The sequence below is a fragment of the Dermochelys coriacea genome, chromosome 1, assembly GCF_009764565.3.
Source record: "Dermochelys coriacea isolate rDerCor1 chromosome 1, rDerCor1.pri.v4, whole genome shotgun sequence".
NCBI classification, from domain to species: Eukaryota; Metazoa; Chordata; order Testudines; family Dermochelyidae; genus Dermochelys; species Dermochelys coriacea.
Window position 1 is genome coordinate 8,683,411 of NC_050068.2, and position 17,125 is coordinate 8,700,535.

General features: G+C 42.6%; 1 pseudogene; it reads right to left on the reverse strand.

Moving 5' to 3' along the window:
* Positions 1–17,125, reverse strand: part of LOC122457848 — a 118,941-nt pseudogene that overhangs the window by 11,865 nt on the left and 89,951 nt on the right.

Genomic DNA, 17,125 nt, shown 5'->3' on the forward strand with positions numbered 1-17,125 from the left:
GGAGACAGGAGAGGGAAGTACAGGGACAGGTGATATGGTCAAAGCGACAGACTAGGAAAATGATCTTTGCAGCAGCATTATGAAAGGATATGAATGGGCAAAGATTGCATTTGTCAAGACCAGAGAGAAGGATGTTGCAGTAATTCAGTTGTGAGATGATGAGAGCTGGGATGAGAATTTTAGGTGTCTGATTGGATAAGAAAGGCCACATTTTAGATATGTTATACAGAAATAATTAGCAAGGTTTACAAACTGCCTGGAAGTGAGGTCCTAGAGAATGGTCCAGCTCAAAGATGGCACCTAAGTTACGGGCCTGAGGGACAGACAGGATGGTGTTGTACACCTTGATCAAAAGGAGGTATTGTGGAGGGCACAGTGGGGATGGAGAGAAACAGATGAGTTCTGTTTTAGCCATGTTGAGCTTGAGCTGATGGCTGGATATCCACGAGGAGACATCAAAGAGATATGCTGAGATTTCTGTTTGGAGAGAGAAAGACAGGTCTGGAGTAGAGAAGTAGATCTGTAAGAATGTGTTTTGTTTTACCTATGGCCTGAAAGGAGAGTCTGGATGCTTCCTCCTCTGCCAAGTCTAGAGGATTCCATGAATCTTTGAGTAAATGCAGGCTTTTGGCAAATATTTGACACATCTGCCAGAAAACATCCTTTGGAACTTTTGCCAAGTTTTCCTGAGAAACTGGTGTGGAAGGATTGGGTGACGCGATAAAGTTGGATTGCTGTCAGAGGGCTCCTACTCATCAAGATGGAAGTAAAGGGCTGTAAGGATGGTAGGTAGAGGAAATGAATATAGAGTTCTCCAATCCCAGGAGCTTCTCTGCTGAGTCCCTTATCTATTGACCAGCACAAGAACGCTCTGCTGTTGACACAGGGTTTTCTGGGGTCTACAGGAGGTGATTTGATCCTTTATTGTGGAACCCTTAGTTGGGGGCCTGGCTTTCACCAAGGTCTCCTCCAGATGATCTGAGGAATCTCAGAGAGATCTTGAGAGGGTGCAGAAGAGGAACTTATTTCTGTCTAAATAAGGATATCTTGCACTGGGAGCTGGAATAGCCAAGGATGATGATGAAGGAAGAGGACAATAGAGAGAAATTAGAAGGCCATGTAGGAACATAATATTGGGGAAAATATGAATTTGGGGATGTTTTGAAGTCACATAGGGTATGTCTACACAGCATTTGGGAGCAAGTTTCCCAGCCAAGGTCCACAAACTTGTGCTAGCAGGGCTCATGCTAGTACACTTTTTTAGCTGTGTAGCCAGTGCTTTGACATTTTGACTCAGGCTAGAGCTTGTGCTCTCAAGCCCACTCCACCTGCCCCAGGTTCGGAGTCTGAGCTCCAGCCCAAGCTGCAACATCAAAGCACTGTCTACACAGTACACTAGAGTACACACTGCTAGCACAAGTCTGTTGACCAAGGCTGCAAGGCTTGCTCCCAAAAGCTGAGCAGACATTCCAATAGGGTTTGGAGCCATGCATTGCCAATGGAGGCAGAACATTCTGGAGAGGATGTTGATGGACAGGTCCTTTCAACCTCTCACCAGTCTGTCATTGATAGCTTTAGCTGCCATCCTAGGTGAGTGCCCTAATTGCCAGGTTATGGAATCATTCTCATGCTTTCCCTGACCCAATGATTATTCAGTCATGCATAATAATAATGGATAGCTATGAGACTCAGGAAGGCAATGACTTTCTAGGCTGGTAGCTTGGACATTTACCTAGAATGTAGGGGACCCAAGTTCAAGTCCCTACTCCAATGACTATTTAATTAATTATTAAAGGATGGAACAGCTTCAATAGGAGACATTGAGAAAGACGATACCACAATATCCCAGTGGCTAGGGCACTCTCGTATAATATGGGAAACCCAAGTTTAAATCCTTTCTCCACATAAGCCAAAGATGGAGGATTGTAAATGAGCATACCAAGAAAGGACCCTAACCATTGGCTAAAGGTTATAAGGGAGTCTCATCACCAGCACTTTGTAAATTTCTCCTCTTTTGCTTTTGTCAAAATGCCTAAAGTTAAAACAAAAACATTTGATTTGAGGTGAAACAAAACATTTCATTTGAACATTATTGAAACATTTTGATATTTTGGTTTGGTCAAAATCATTCAGTGAACTCTACACAAATCTGCGAAGAAATTTTGGTCAATCCAAAACCACTTTTTCAGCAAATAAATAATTTGCTAAAAACAAATTGCCCAGCTCTAATCCCAGCTCATCTACATGGGATTAGCAGATGAAGTATTTCAGAAGAAAATTGTAAAAATGAATAGCATTGTCACTGGCTATTAACTTTTTAAAAAAATAATTAAACATTCAGTTTGCCATAAAATACAAAACCTACTATACATTTTTCTTATCTGACAGTTTTTGCAACAAAGTCCAGAAATACAAGCAGCACCTGGCTTTATTACACAATTGGATACGCAACAACCGCCCTGTAGACACACCTTCAAGTACAAAATGAATAGTACCTTACCATAAAAATCTACTGTGGGACTCTCCTATAATAATACAGCTCTTACCATTTATTGTTTGATTTTAAACAGTAAAAAAGCACAGTGAATTTGAGAGAGAAACACCCATTTCTTACCTAGTTCTAATTATCTAGAATTTTCTAAAAAGTATTATTACTATTATTATGTGCTATTTCTGCTACACAAGGAATCAAAAGAGAATGCAACCATCAAGAGAGGAAGGATGATCTAGTGATTAGGGCAGCTGCTTGGGACTAAGGATACTGGGTTCGATTCCTGCTCTGCTGTGAGCTTAGGCAAGTCACTTAGGGAACTGAGGAACAGAAAAACTATCTGTAAAATGGGGGCAAGAGGAAGTACGATCTCATAGGGATGTTGTGAGGATAAATACATTAAAAAAAGATTGTGAGGTGCTAGACATTACAGTTATGTAAGTACCATAGATATATGTAATATTTCTAATGGTTTTAAGATATTTGCAAACAAAATTAAAGAGTTTTATTTTAATATAAACTTTAAAAGGCAGATTCACCAATATACTAGAGTAGCACAAAGAAGCCAAAATGTACTTTGTGAATCTGGCACTGATTTTCTAATGGACTTACTGGCTCATGGGGTTATGTTAGTGAGGCTGGCACTATGTGATATTAGGTGTGGGAATAGCATAGTGCCTGAGTCCCCATATCTCCATGGCTTAAGGGCACCCCCTGTACTCCCGCCTCAGTTCTCCTGTCTATGTTGCCAAAATGGGAGTGGTGCCAAGACAACCTTTTAAGGTGGGGAGCCTTTTAAGCACTGACGTTCAAGCTAGTATGCAGCTATGTAATCTTTAAAGATCACTGAGTTTGGCCAAATAAACTGCATGTGTCCAATCTCTCCTTGAATCAGAGCCATTATACCCAATAGAATTGTGGCATCCAAATTAGCTGCAGATGATGGGTGGTGATTGATTGAGTTAGCACTGATGTCACACTGGCCCCTGTGAAGTTATCCAAGCTGTTGACCTGAGTCTGTTTGTAGCCAGTTGTGCTAATTGGGCCTATACATTTACCCTAATTAAAAGCTCAGCTGTAAAATGTAAGTGTGAAGGAACTGCTGAGGCTGGTGACAACTAGAGGTGATGTCACCACAGGAGGTAGAACCTCGGGGGGGGGGGTTGGTCAAGGTGACAGTTGGAAAGTGGATCTCAACAGAGGGAGATCTGGGAATTGTGACAGGGCAGTCAGAGGCTAGACTTGCCTGGAGAATGGGCTAAGCGAAGAAGCGTTAGTAGACCTCTGAGAAGGGAACCTGAAGAGGCTGAAATGAGCTGAGCTTGGCGTCCCTAGTCCCAGAAGCTTCCCACATAAGTAGATCATGGTGTAAGACCTGGTCTACACTAAAAAGTTAAGTTGGCCTAGCTACATCACTCAAGGGTGTGAAAAACCCACACCTCGGAGTGACAAATTTAAGCCAACCTCACCTCTAGTGTAGACAACACCATGGTGTAGACAGAACTGGAATGCTGCAGCTGTGCCACCATTGCATTTCAAGTGTAGACAAGCCCCAAGTTATTTAGGCACCTTATTGCCACATCTTGAAGTGATGCTATATATAATTACCACAAGAAAGAGTATCTCTTGGTTTTCCAGTTCCTGGGGAGAAAAGACTAAACCCTATTAACTCTGAGTCTAAAACAAACAAGGAGTAAATACTGGATGGTAGCAGCAAAAATACCAGAGAGAGAGGATGTGTGTCAGCTGTTCATCAGAGGTCCTCAAAGGAAGTGAAAGTTTATATAGTCACAATGATCTGTAATGTCTTTTCTTAAAGAATTGCATATATGACAAAGACAGACTGAATTCATTTACACAAAGAGGGTTTTACTGATACCACAGGCCAAATCAGGCCAGAGAAAGGAACCCAGAAGGGCACTGCCACCTACACATGCTCTGGCTAAATCCTGAACCCCAGCTGGGATGAGAGACTTCATCACACCCACCCATAATCTTCCTCTATGTGTCCTCTTCCTTCCTCACCTTATTTCTTCTCTTTTCTAACACACTCTTTTTTCCTTCTGTTTAATCAAAGCCTGGTTTAGCTGGCAGACTGTATATTTTGCAATCTGGCTGTAAGACTGTGACCAGAAAAGCAGCTAAAAACAGTGCCCTAAACAGCTCAATGCTGGTACAAGTTTTTCACGTCTCAGCATGACTGATAAGACTCTGTGTTGTAGAAACACAGGCACAGCAATCAGGTTGCAAGTAAGAGTCAGCATCAGAGACAGAAACTGCATTTTCTATTCTTGCTGTTCTTAGCTCTCCTGTTTTGTGTGTTTGTCTTGGTTTTTCCAGGATCAGACTTCAAAAACAATGCAAAAACAATTCTAGCCTTTCTTCCCCCCCACCGCCACAACAAGAATCGTTATTATCTTTGACACCATCTAAAACTCTGTCAAATAAGGGAGCTTCCTTTAAAAAAAACCCCAAAAACAAAAACAAAAAAACCCACACACACACCTGTCCAGCTAAGGAAAAGAGGATATTGTTAAAATAAAAGCCTCATTTAATACTTTACATTTCAAATGCTTGAACTGTTTTTCTTTTTCTTCTGCATCTTTAATAATAGGTTCAAAGAATTTGGGGTGCTTGCCATGATATTAAGCAGGTTGTGGTATCTGTATACTAAACCTTGTTTAACACTGGTTAATATTGGACAGTGACTGGGTGTAGCAGGTCAGCTACTCACTGATGGGGAGCCTCCTGCTGGTCACTGTGTGAATTAGCTCTTTTTCAGCTCTGGAGCACCCTCTGCTGGCCAGTGGCTCACCTGCCTTAGGCCCTTTGTCCCTCCCAGACCCCAATGCCCCTTTACCTCAGGGTTCTGCCCCAGCAGTACCCCCACTCTCTGCATCTCCCCTCCCAGGGGAACCCCCAACCCTCTACACCCACCTTGCCTCAGTGGCTACTGCCAGTCATCATCTAGCCCCCCTTTCACTGCAGCAGATTGCACTCTGTAATAGCCACTCATCATTGGCAAGGGGTTAGGACCTACTGCCTTTACCTAGCCCCAGGCTTCACCTCTGTAGCCCCAGTACCTTTATAGGCCTTCACCAAGGCCTGCAGCCTAGGGGGTTACCAGGCTGGAGCTCCCCCAGCTCCCTTTACCCCAGCACTGTTCTGCTTCAGGTACCTTGCTCTCAGGCAGCTAGCCCTTCCCACTGCAGGGCTAGAGTGAGACTCCTCTAGTTCCTGGCCCCCAGCCCTTTTATCAGGGCCAGCTGGGCCCTGATTGGGCATGGCCCCAGCTGTGGCTGCTTCCGCAATCAGCCTAGCTTGGCTGCTTTTAACCCCTGTTCTCCAGGAGTAGGGCAGTTGCCCCACTACACTGGGTTATGTTAACAAATTTGGCTCTTTGTGCTCATATATGTCATTTAAATTAGTACAATAAGCCTACTATGGAGGTGCTGGTAATGACTTCATAATGCAGGTTGAGTTCTACTTTGCACTTAAAGCAATGATTCAACCTTTTTGCTATGGTATCCAGAGTACTTATAAGGCACTCACCATGGACTGCAATGTGAGTGTGTGAACAACATCTCAGTCAGAAACAGGAGGATCTCTGGGTGGACAAGCACAGCAAGGGGCATTCCTGAAGTACCATGGTTTGCTGCATTGGGAGCAATATAATTGGGTTAAGAGAAATCAGATGAGCAGGGAGGGGAACAAGATTAAAGATTCACAAGTGCAGAGTGGATCCCTTTTGGCTGAGGCCAGGATAATAGTTCTGTTAGCAGCAGAAGTTAGGGGCCAGTACTTCTGACCACTCCTCCTGGGTCCAGGTCTGGTGCTATTAGTGGAGTAGAGAGGAAGAAGCTTGTGCATGGCTAACCCATCAGTCTTTCTCCAGACTTGACTATTCTGTAAAAGACTTGAGTAGTGACATTAACACAAGTGTTAGGAAACACAATTTTAAACACTAGGATCAAGTAGGTGTGGCATGCACTCTGCAGTTGCATAAAAAGGCAGGAAGCCAGCCTACCCAGGACAATGAACTGGCCATGAATAAAGTCAGACTGGAAATTAGAAGTAACCATCAGAGGAGTGAAGTTCTGGAACAGCTTTCCAGTAGAAGTAGTAGGAGCTTGATAGGATTATATGACAGGGTTTCCTGCGATAGCAGGGGGCCGGACTCAATGACTTCCAGTTCTTTGTTCACCAAAGCTGCATCTCAATGACTGAAGTAAACATTGCAAGGGGCTTGTCCTTTGCTCACCCTTTGCACAACCCCCCACATCTGTTGCACCCTCCCTTCACTAGTGGAAGCACACAGGCCTCTTGCAAAAGGGCCCTCTGTGGCCATCGAGGATGGGGGCTAGGTTTGTATGCAAAGGGTTTGATCCTGTTAGTAGGCAAGTAATATATACAGTAGAATTCACATAAAAATGCACACAAAGAGATGCCTCATTATACATTACTTCTGTTGATTTGAATGGAAGCTGTAGGACTTATGGTCAGTATTAGACTCAGACTCATAGACTTTAAAGCCAAAAAGGACCATCATGATCATCCTGCTATAGATCCTCACCCACTCACTCTTGCAATAGACCCATAACTTCTGGCTGAGTTACTGAAGTCCTCAAATCATGATTTAAAGATTTCAAATTACAGAGAATCCACCATTTACACTAGTTTAAGCCTGCAAGTGACCCAGGCCCCATGCTGCAGAGGAAGACAAACCTCTCCCCACCCACCAAGTATCTGCCAATCTGACTTGGGGGAAAATTCCTTCCTGACCACAAGTATGGTGGTCATTTGGACCCTCAGAATTTCAGCAAGACCAACCAGCCAGACACCTGCAAAATAATTATCTGTAGTAACTCAGATCCATCCCCATCTAGTGTTCCATCATGGACTGTTTGGCATATTTGCTACTGGGAGTTGGAGACTAGCTACATTCCATTGTAGGCAGACCCCTCATACCATCCCTTCCATAAAGATATCAAGCTAGTTAGGTTTTTTGTCCTCACTGCTCCCCGGAAAGGCTGTTTCAGAACTTCACTCCACTGATGGTTAGAAACCACTATCTCATTTCAAGCCTAAACTTGTTGATGAACATTTAGATCCATTTATTCTTGTGTCCACATTGGATCTTAAATTAAATAACTCATGTCCCTGATATTTATCCCTCTGATATAATGTTATAATTCTTGACGTCTGATTTGTGTCCTTTTATTCTTTTGCGTAGAGACTGTCCGGTTTGGCTGAAGGTGATCTTGTAGGTATTTGTCAGACAAATCAGACGTCAAGAATTATAACATTCAAAAACCAGTCGGAGAACACTTCAACCTCCCTGGACACTCAATTATAGACCTAATTGTTCGACAAAAAAACTTCAAAAACAGACTCCAACTAGAAACAGCAGAACTGGAATTAATCTGCAAACTGGACACCATTAAATTAGGCTTGAATAAAGACTGGCAGTGGATGAGTCATTACACTAACTAAAAACTATTTCCCCATGCTAATTTTCCCACTACTGTTACTCAAACCTTCTTGTCAACTGTTTGAAATGGGCCATCCTCATTATCACTACAAAAGTTGTTTTGTTTTGTTTTCTCCTGCTGATAATAGCCCACCTTAATTGATTGGTCTCATTAAGAGTTGGTATGGCAACCCCCATTTTTTCATGTTCTCTGTATATATCTATCTATCTTCCTACTGTATTTTCCACTGCATTCATCTGATGAAGTGGGCTTTAGCCCACGAAAGCTTATACTCAAATGAATGTGTTAGTCTCTAAGGTGCCACACGTACTCCTCGTTATTTTTATTATTGCATTTGTAAGTCTGATTATTTTACAATTTGATTAGTATTTGATTATTATTCCATTTATCTCAATAAAAGTCTATGAGGCTATATTTGTCTCAGTGTGAGCATCTTGTCAAACATCCCAAGGTTCCTTGTTAACTCTGTGTAGCCTGATTCTGGGACAGAATCTTATCTTTTGATTGGATTAATTGGCGAGCCTATAATCCATACTATCCAAATTAATAATATTAACCTCCTAAAATCAGGCAACACAAGGTTATTCATAAAAATGTTAAATCAGACTGGTCCCAAGACCGATCCCTGAGGAACTCCAAAGTAACCTTTGACAGGTTACCTTTCAGTATAATTCGTTAAGTCTCCACTTTAACCAGTTCCTTATTTACCCTTCAATTCTCATATTAATCCCCATGTTCTCTAATTTAGCTAATAATTTCTCATGTGTAACTCTATCAAATGCCTTACTGAAATCCAAGTAGATTAGATCTACTCCACTTCCTTTCTCTAAAATAATCAGTAATCTTCACAAAGAAAGAGATCAGGTTGCTCTGACATGATCTACCTTTTATAAATCCATGTTGTATTTTATCCCAATTACTGTTTACCTCTATACTCTTAACTACTTTCACTATCAAAATTTGTTCCAAGATCTTGCATACAACTGAGGTCATACTAACAGGCATGTAGTTTCCTGGATCACTTTTTCCCCTTTCTTAAAAATAGGTACTGTATTACCAATTCTCCAGTCATAGGCTATGACCGCTGAGTTTATGGATTAATTAAACAAAAGTGGGAAATATATTCCTGTATTTTTTTAAAACATCCTCTTAAAATTCAGTGTGTACACAAAGAGTAGTTCACTTTGTACTCAAAGCTGTAATTTTGATGTGCATAAGATGTGTTTTTCATACATAATAACAAAATAGTTGAATCCCTGCTTTAAGTACAAAACTCAGTTCAGTCTTAACTATGGAACCATGAACAGCACTTCCATCATAAAACCATGTTTCCTGGAGCAGTTTTGAAGTTGGATAAAACAAACAATAATGTTTCTGTAAAATATGCATGAAACTAAATCTTTAATTACTAACCTCATCCATACCACACTCCCCATCTTCTATTACACCATTACCACACATCTGTGTTCCAAATATTTTCTTTTCTGGTATGTTAAGAAGGCAAGTTTTTCCTGGTTTTCTTATCATGTTGAAATAGTCTGCTCTGGAGCAGTTACTGAACTTTCTGCATATTACCAACCTAGACAGGGAGAAAATATCTAATACTTGAGAGCACTTTAATCTGTTGGTATATCAAAATCCAATGGCTGGAAATGGAAGTTAGACAAAGTCAAACAATTGAGAATGGAACTAATTGTGTCATTCACCACACATGATGGATGCAAAAAGGTGTAATGGGAATCTTAAATGCGGCATTATCCTAATTTTTAATTGCTTGAGATTTGGAGATCTGTTTAAAATTAAATGAACGTCTCTAATATACAACACAGAATGGAGACAAACTGACTATGCACTTAGGTACAAAATCAGACTATGCTTGACTCAGGAATAACACTGATCATTAAAAATGTATATACTGTAGCATCAAATCAACCCTGTATTACGTTTTCAATTGAATATTCTCTGGTCAACAAGTTAAAATTGAAATGAATTAAAATACTTTTGATTTTATAATGAATCACAGTTTAAAAAAATTACTTACCTGGGTAATTCTTTCCTGCAGAATGATTCCATTAGTACAGACCAGACTGGCAGTCTTTACAAAGTCTTTATATGCAAATAAATTTAGAGCCCACCAGTAGTAGCTGAGAATTTTCACTCTGTCACTGACTCCTGTCCCTTTTTCTCCAGTCAAAGATTCCCAAAACTATAACTTCATCTTAGGTTAGCCAGTAACTGAAGTGTGGGCAATGTGCGGTTTTGGACTTTGTTCAGAGAAAAAATTCCCAGGTGACAAATTCTTTCTGCCGCCTCCTGTTTCTAACATGATGAGAGACCAAGTTGTTTTGAAAGGAATATCCTCTCTCCCAGCAGGGGCTAGGAAGGAGAAGAACAGTCAGAAAGAACCACACATCATGATTTTGGGGAACTGGGAGGGCCTATGTCCTAGCAAGGGCTTATGAAAAGATATGTTAGAAAAATGAAGGTTACTTATCTGTAAACAGAGTTCTTCAATATGGACTCTGCATATTCACACTCATGGGATGCTATGACCAGTGAAATGCCAGCTAGCAATGCCCATTGGAGAACTCACACACCTTCTTAGCAGACATTTAACATTCCATGGCAAGGGTATAAAAGAGTGTGGCTCTCTGGCCACCTCAGTTCCTCACCTCCCATCCCAGGCCCCTTGGTAAGCAGGATTCCAAGGAAGTCGGTAGAGAGGGGCGGGGAGTGTCCATATGCATAGTCAATCTCAAAGAACTTCAGTTACATGTAAGTTATCTTCATTATTATTTCTTTGTGGGGCCTTTGCATACTCCCACTGATGGGATAGACGAACAAGCACTAACTCTAACACAAGATGGTGGGATACAGAGTCCTATAGACTCTAAGGCTAATGAGTAGTACTTAGTAAAAGTATGCATTGAAGTCCAGGTTGCTGCTCTACAAATTTCTACAAGAGGAACATGTTTCGAAAAAGCCATAGAAGCTGCCTTAGCCCTGCTAAAAAGTCCAACAGATATTGTACTCTTGTCCCATTGATCTATACAGGGACCATTATTTTAATGGATCTTTGTTCTGCTCTCCATGGTCCACACCTGGGCATGGTCACACTCCATAAGGGGGCATTCTGTTTGGACATATCCTGGTAGCCCACATAGCATAGGGGGGCAGGGCATGTCAGGGAGAGGCCTGGTTTGGAGGAGGGGTAGAGTGGGTCCACCTGGGGCATGGTTGGGGAAGCATGGCTGAAGCCAGGGCAGAAGTCTCAGCTAGGGCAGGCAGGAGGCAGAAAAGGCCCAACTCGGCATACACCTCAAGTAACATGTGACCCTTGAGTAAGCTGCTGCCTACAGCAGTGGTTCTCAAACTTTTGAACTGGTGACCACTTTCACATAGCAAGCCTCTGAGTGCAACACCCCTCCCCATGTAAATTAAAAACACTTTTTTATATTTTTAACACCATTATAAATGCTGGAGGCAAAGCGAGGTTTAGGGTGCAGGCTCGCAGCTCGCAACCCACCATGTAATAATCTCATGACCCCCTGAGGGGTCCCGACCCCCAGTTTGAGAACCCCTGGCCTACAGTATGTATATATAGCAGCATAGGGCAAGAGACAGCAGGGAACAGCTTCTTATATGTTAATGGCTTCTATAGTGCCAACTAATGGCTTATTGGGATGGGAAGAAGAAGGGGAGCTAAGTGTTGGCAAGGGGGCTACATGGTGCAAAGAATGGTGGGTTGGGGATGAAGAAGGAGACATACTAGTCTTCTATTGCCTCTCCACACCTCAGTTTCTCATGAGTAAAATACAGATAATTATGTCAAACTGAGACCCACTGATGAAAAAGCACTATAGAAAAGCTAGGGTTTTTTATTATATTATATTATTAATTATTATTATTATTACTACCTAGGCTAGCCACAGTAGCATATCAACTGCAAACCTAGGTGAGTTTCACAACTATCTAAGACTCCCACTAATAAATATTTTCCTTCAGTTTTAAAAACTTAAATTAAATGACAAAAACAATTGTTAATCCAGATTTAAGGCTGCCAGATGATAGCCTGTGCTCTTCCAGAAATGGCAGAATTCAGACTTCTGAAAACCAGGAAATACGGAGTAGTTTCCTGGATCACTTTTTCCAGGAAACCAGGAAAATGCTCATGCAACATCAACTCTGCCTCCTTTAAGTGATACCCCAATATGCTCATAACACATACTCCCATTGTACCTTTTTACTGTAATGGAGAATACCTGCACTTCCCCCTACACTCATGTACTGATCCTGCTCCCCCAACCAATACTATACTTGTAAAATTTAACAACCACTTCATACTGTTGTTTTACAGCCTCTTCACACCTGCACACTGGATATCACGCAAGCCTGTATTTTTCCCTAACACTATTTAAATCCACAGACTGCTCTCATAACTCACCTCACAATGAAATCTCTATATATCACAATCACAACTCTTCCAAGCTGCTCCAACTTATTCCTCCACCATTCAATACAGCTACATTTAACACAGTAAATGCCACTGAAGTAAATGCAGATAATTGTCAGTGGCTATTGCCAGGTCCTGGGGAACACAGTTATGCTTGTGTGGGCTATGACTTTAACTCTGCATTTGCTGCTTTTCAGAAGTTTGAGTTTTGCTGAACTCAATATTCTGGAAGGGCAGGAGCTAACACGAGGCAACCTTATCTCTATATTAATGCAGTTTTTTGCCATTTAATAAAATAATAAAATAAATAATAATAATAATAAATCAATCCCTATGACCAGTACAAGCTGATCATGGTAATCCTGGTAATACAAGCTGATCCTAGTAATCAGTCTGCTGACAGGAGATGTGTTAAACTGGGCCTTCCCTCTGCTCGAAGGCCAAAGCCCAGTACTGTCAAACTGGGATGCCATTCTCCAGTCAATATCAACCATCTCTGAAGACTTGCACTGAGGCCAAACCACTGAGGACACTGCAGCAGGGGCAAGGCACAGTAGCCTCCTATGTGGCATATTTCCATTGCCTCACAGTGGATACAGAGTGGAATGAAAAAGCACAACTGCACCAACTGCAGTGGGGCTTTCAGGAAGAAATCAAAGACGAATTGGCCCATGTAGAGATACCTATGGGCCTAAGTGCCCTTGTGGACCTTGCTATCTGCACTGATGATCAGTTGTTTGAAAGAAGAGAGGAGAAAAGAGAGTCCCTGCAATTTCCCTACCCGAGTGCCATAACCTCACCTTCTGTATTGCCCACTGAATCAATACAAGCCAATGTGCTTTATCAGCAGCTGAATCCTAAAGAATAAAAATGGTGCCAGCAGCACACTTGTGCTTCTTCTGTTATGAATCTGGCCTGGCCATCTTGGCCTGCCCAGTACGAACACCAAAGAGCAAGGGGGAAAAAGCTGGTCCAGTCACAGTGAGGGGAACTATCCTGATCCTTGAAAGATGAGAATTTCCCCATACTCTGGTCCTCACTGAGATTCACCTGGAACCCCACTGAGGGCCTTCCAGTTTGCACGTGTCTATCCAGCTGCACATCCAAGGTGAACCCTGACAGTTTCCTCTCCAATGGATCCAGAGGTCCAATGCTTTTGAGTGCCTCTGTAACAGTCCCTGGGAGGACCCATCATTGTGTTAACTCCCTTAGGATCACACTCTTTCACTGGGGTAAGCCCCTTGGCTTCACAACCTCCTGGGACAGAATCTCAGAGCCTTCAGTACCACTACTTCACTCCGTGGGCTCCTCTCCACGAGTCCACCTGAACTGGACACCTGGACAAGATGCATACATCTAAAGGGAGCAATGTATCTGCTACTTAAACTGGGGTGACTCCCAGCCATCATTGTAAAAACAGAAAAGTGCATTATATGTTACAAACAGGGAAGAATTGGTAGGGGAAGCAGAAGTTGGTGGCAACCTGGGCAGCAGTGATCATGAGATGGTTGAGTTCAGGATCCTCACAAAAGGAAGAAAGGAGAGTAGTAAAATATGGACCTTGGACTTCAGATCTTGACTCCCATAGGGAACTGATGGGCAGGATCCCCTAGGAGGCTAATATGAGGGGGAAAGGAGTCCAGGGAAGCTGGCTGTATTTTAAAGAAACCTTATTGAGGGTGCAGGAACAAACCATCCTGATATGCAGAAAGAATAGGTAATATGGCAGGCGACCTGCTTGGGGCTTAACAGTGAAACCATCAGTGAGCTTAAACACAGAAAGGAAGGTTACAAGAAGTGGAAACTTGGACGGATGACTTGGGAGGAGTATAAAAATATTGCTTGAGCATGCAGGGGTGTAATCAGTAAGGCCAAAATACAACTGGAGTTGCAGCTAGCAAGGGATGTGAAGGGTAACAAGAAGGGTTTCTACAGGTATGTTAGCAACAAGAAAAAGGTCAGGGAAAGTGTGGGACCCTTAATGAATGGGGGAGGCAACCTAATGACAGATGATGTGGAAAAAGCTGAAGTACTCAATTCTTTTTTTGCCTCAGTCTTCACAGACAAGGTCAGCTCCCACACTGCTGTCCTGGGCAACACAGTATCGGAGGAGGTGACCATCCCACAGTGGTGAAAGAACAGGTTAAGGACTATTTAGAAAAACTGGACATGCACAAGTCCCTGGGTCCGGATCTAATGCATCTGAGGGTGCTGAGGGAATTGGTTGATGTGATTACAAAGCCATTGGCTATTATCTCTGAAAACGCATGGCGATCGGGGAAGGTCCCAGACAATTGGAAAAAGGCAGATATAGTTCCCATGTTTAAAAAAGGGAAGAAGGAGAACCCGGGGAACTACAGACCGCTCAGCCTCACCTCAGTCCCTGGAAAAATCATGGAGTAGGTCCTCAAGGAAACCATTTTGAAGCACTTGGAGGAGAGGACCCAACTGATGAAGGTGATCAGGATCAGTCAACATGGATTCACCAAGGGCAAGTCATGCCTAACCAACCTGATTGCCTTCTATGATGAGATAACTGGCTCTGTGGTTATGGGGAAAGCAGTGGATATGATATATCTTGACTTTAGCAAAGCTTTTGATATGGTGTCCCACAGTATTCTTGCCAGCAAGTTAAAAAAGAGTGGATTGGAAGAATGGACTCTAGGGTGGATAGAAAGCTGGCTAGATTGTTGGGCTCACTGGGTAGTGATCAACAGCTCAATGTCTAGTAGGCAGCTGGTATTAAGTGGAGTTCCCATGGGTCCTGGGGCCGGTTTTGTTCAACATCTTTATTAATGATCTGGATGATGGGATGGATTGCACCCTCAGCAAATTCACAGATGATACTAAGCTGGGGGAGAGGTAGATAGGCTAGAGGATAGGTATAGGGTCCAGAGTGACCTAGACAAATTGGAAGATTGGGCCAAAAGAAATCCGATGAGGTTCAACTAGGACAAGTACAGCATCCTGCACTTAGGAAGGAAGAATCCCATGCACTGCTACAAGCTGGGGACCGACTGGCTAAGCAGCAGTTCTGCAGAAAAGGACCTGGGGATTACAGTGGATGAGAAGCTGGATATAGGTCAGCAGTGTGACCTTGTTGCCATGAAGGCTAGTGGCATATTGGGATGCATTAGTAGGAGCATTGCCAGCAGATCGAGGGAAGTGATTATTCCATTCTATTCGACACTGGTGAGGCCACATCTGGAGTATTGCATCCAGTTTTGGGCCCCCCACTACAGGAAGCATGTGAACAAATTGGAGAGTCCAGCGGAGAGCAACGAAAATGATCAGGGGTCCGGGGCACATGACTTACGAGGAGAATACTGAGGGAACTGGATTTGTTTAGACTGCAGAATAGAAGATTGAGGGAGGATTTGATAGCAGCCTTCAACTACCTGAAGGGGGGTTCCAAAGAGGATGGAGCTATGTTGTTGTCAGTGGTGGCAGATGACAGAACAAGGAGCAATGGTCTTAAGTTGCAGTGGGCGAGGTCTAGATTGGATATTAGGAAACACTATTTCACTAGGAGGGTAGTGAAGCACTGCTATGGGTTACCTAGGGAGGTGGTGGAATCTCCATCCTTAGAGGTTTTTAAGGCCTGGCTTGACAAAGCCCTGGCGGGGATGATTTAGTTGGTATTGGTCCTGCTTTGAGCAGAGGGTTGGCCTAGATGACCTCCTGACGTCTCTCTCCCAACCCTAATCTTCTATGACTCTATGATTCTATGTCTGGAACACAGCATAGTAAGTCCTTAGGTTAGCATAGCAAAAAGAAAAGTTACCGCAAGTCTATCTTGGTCTGCCATGGAAGCTCTTTCACTGGACGTTTTCAAAAAGAATCTGGACAGCCATCTGTCTTGGATGGTTTAGACACAAAAAATCCTGCATCTTGGAAGGACGTTAGACTAGATGATCCTTGTGGTCCCTTCTAACCCTACAGTTCTATCGTTCTATGATTCTAAAACCTGGCTTCTTGATCTTCCGTTCTACCATGCCAGTATCAACGAAACTTATAAAAATGCAAACTATACCACTATACTAAAACAAAACAACTACCTAACTGAGCCCCTAAAAATACTGATCTGGAAGTATCCAGAGTGGTTCCTAATCCGTCAGCTAGTGGTGGTGACTGAAAGGAACTGAGGCTGCTGCAGTGCCACACTGCTTTTATACCCTTACCATGGAAGGTTTGGTGTTCACCAAGGGGATGGGCAATAGAGGCACATAAGCAATCGAGTGTGGCCTGTTAGCTAGAGTTCCACCATTCAGGCTATACTAGTCTGAGTTTTCCATGAGTGGGAATATACAGCATATACATGGAGAAGAACTTGGACGGAGTTTTGTTTTTTAAGGGAAACTATCTGATGGAGAAGTTAGCCCTGAATTATGAAGGGGATGCTTCATGCTCTGCGCAGGGTTGATAGAACTGTTTTGTTTTAGTCATTAATAGCCACATCCAACTGATTCCCCAAACAATAAAGAAAATGGCATAGCCAACAATGTATTAAGGCTTTAACTACAAGACCCTGAGTGCCAAGAGAAGCATGCTGCATTTGTTTTTGCCCAAACAAAAACCACATGAAATAGAAGTCATCAGGCTGTAGCCAATTATTTTAGTTTATTTATTGTGTGATGTTATGATTAATCAACCTGTTATATTATATATATTCATTGTATGTTAATTAGA